Source organism: Triticum aestivum, chromosome 1B, assembly GCF_018294505.1.
Source record: "Triticum aestivum cultivar Chinese Spring chromosome 1B, IWGSC CS RefSeq v2.1, whole genome shotgun sequence".
NCBI lineage: Eukaryota > Viridiplantae > Streptophyta > Magnoliopsida > Poales > Poaceae > Triticum > Triticum aestivum.
The window spans coordinates 133,038,851-133,041,308 of NC_057795.1; positions in this window are offsets into that span (position 1 = coordinate 133,038,851).

The following is a 2,458-nucleotide window of genomic DNA, read 5'->3' on the forward strand; positions in this document are numbered from 1 at the left end:
CGGGCTGACTTGTGGGCCTACTAAGTTGACGGGGACGGAGGGCTTTGTCAACTTAGTCAATATGCACGATTCTAGCTCCAATGACTGTACGATGTCCTTCCAACGGCCGTAGTGCTTCTTCAACCTCTGGTCTTCGTGCTCCAGCCGCCCAAACCAGCGCCGGTCGTGCCTTGTGCTCCTGCCTCCCGTGGCCGGCTGCGATGCAGCGGAGGCCTCACCGCCCCCTACTACTCCCACCGCTGGCCAGGCCATCCCTCTACTCACCGACACCCCCTGTTATTCTGCGGCGATGGCAGCCTCACACCGCAACGAACCAGTGAACCCTCGTACTCCTCTACGCGTGGGCATCCACTCCGTGTCTTCCCCGGCTCCGTGTCGTCCCCTTCCTAGGCCTCGCCGTCGTCCACCGCCCTAGTGCTCTCGGCGCGGCTTGGTCAACGTGGTCAAGGAATGGCTTCCATCGGACGTGGACTGTACATGGAGATGCTGACAACTGGGTCCACGGCCGCAGCAAGGAAGTGCCACCTTATTACGCGCAAAATAAATATCCCTCCACCTAACAACGGGGACCCACCGGAAGGGCCACCGTATTTCGCGAAAAAACCGTTTCCCCCTGACTGTTGGGACCCACCAGCTACACCTTCGCACGCAAGGAAGTGCGTCGGGGCAAAAAAAACAAAAAACCAAAACGATTCGCCCCCCTGACTGCTGGGACCCACCAGTTACACCTTCGCACGCAAGGAAGTGTGTCCGGGCAAAAAAAAACAAAAAACCAAAACGATTCGCCCCCCTGACTGCTGGGACCCACAAGCTACATCTTCGCAGGCAAGGAAGTGCCTGACAGTCCGGACCCACCTGGTCGAAGCGTATGTAGCGTTGTCATCCTGGTCACGAACGTGTACATACATACTGGTCGATGTAGAGGCGCGCACGTGTCATAGTAGAGGCGCGGACGTGTCATAGTAGAGGCGCGCACGTGTCATAGTAGAGGCGCGCACGTAGCATGTACACGTACGTACAGCGGCGAGGGTGCAAGAAAGAAAATACGGCCACGTATGTACATACGGGCAGGGTCTCAAACGCCTACTCAAGCATACATACATGGCTCGGTCAGAACGGAGAAACAGCATCGTCGTCGTGTTCATGGGGAGGCAACGGAATGCGTTGTGTTCATGGGGAGGCAACGGAATGCGTCATGTTCATTGGGAGGCAACGGAACGCGTGGGAGCCAACCGGCTTGGACGGAATAGGAGATGGAAACGAGGCCTGGCGTACCGCACAACGAAGGAAACGGACCTCCTATGTTCGGAACGGGGTCCTGTTGATCGGGAGGGGTGTGGCCTACCGCAAAACGGAGGAAACAGACCTCCTACGGTCTAAATGGGGGTCCTGTTGATCGGGAGGGGTCTGGCGTACCGCAAAACGGAGGAAACGGACCTCCTACGGTCGAAACGGGGGTCCTGTTGATTGGGAGGGGTGTGGCGTACCGCAAAACGTACGAAACGGACTTGTGTTGGAGCGCTATGGTCGAAACGGGTGTCCTGTTCATTGGGAGGGGTGTGGCGTACCGCAAAATGGGACTCCACGGGATACTATTCATCTCCACCGTCGACCTCCTCCAGCCTCCACGGGCTACCGTCGACCTCCTCCAGCCTCCATGGGGTCCTGTTCATCCAGCCTCCACCGCGCGCTACTCCACCGGCTACTGTTCAACCACCCCTCCACCGTCTACTGTTCATCCAGCCCTCCACCGTCTACTGTTCATCCAGGCCTCCACACCACGGGGTCCTATTGAACCACCCCTCCATGGCCACCCCTCCACCGTCTACTGTTCATCTAGCCCTCCACACCACGGGGTCTTGTTCATCCAGAGGCAACGCCACCGCTCACTGTTCATTCAAACCCCCCCGCAACGCTCACTGTTCATCCAATCGATAGGTTTCAGTTAGCAGGAGTAGCGAAGGAATCGGTCCACCAGGTTCAGTTAATAGGAATGGATCGATCGCTCGGGTTCAGTAACGCGTAGCCTGCAGTGCAATCGCTCGGGTTCAGTTAGAGCCCAACGCCTCGCTTGGGTTCAGTTAGAGCCAACGCCTCGCACGTGTACAAGAGAAACGCGCCTCGCTCCGCCCCCGACCTCCCACCATAACTGGCAACTCCCTGAAATTTTCCTCCCCCTCGCTTCTACCACGGTTTTTTCCATCATGGACGGCCCAAAAAATTTCATGCAGCTGCGTCTCCGGCCCGCCCAGGATGGAAAGCCCATTTTCTGTCATGATTTTTTGTCAGAGAAGTAGGAGCCCACCACATCTATGATGATACCGGGTTTTGTCACAATTATCGTCATAGAAGTGTCATATGTATGACAGAAAAAAATTTGTTCGGCCCAAAATGTCACGGATGTGTCTTTTTTTTGTAGTGCATGCGGTGCCATGTAGGCAGGCAAGCAGCTGAGGTG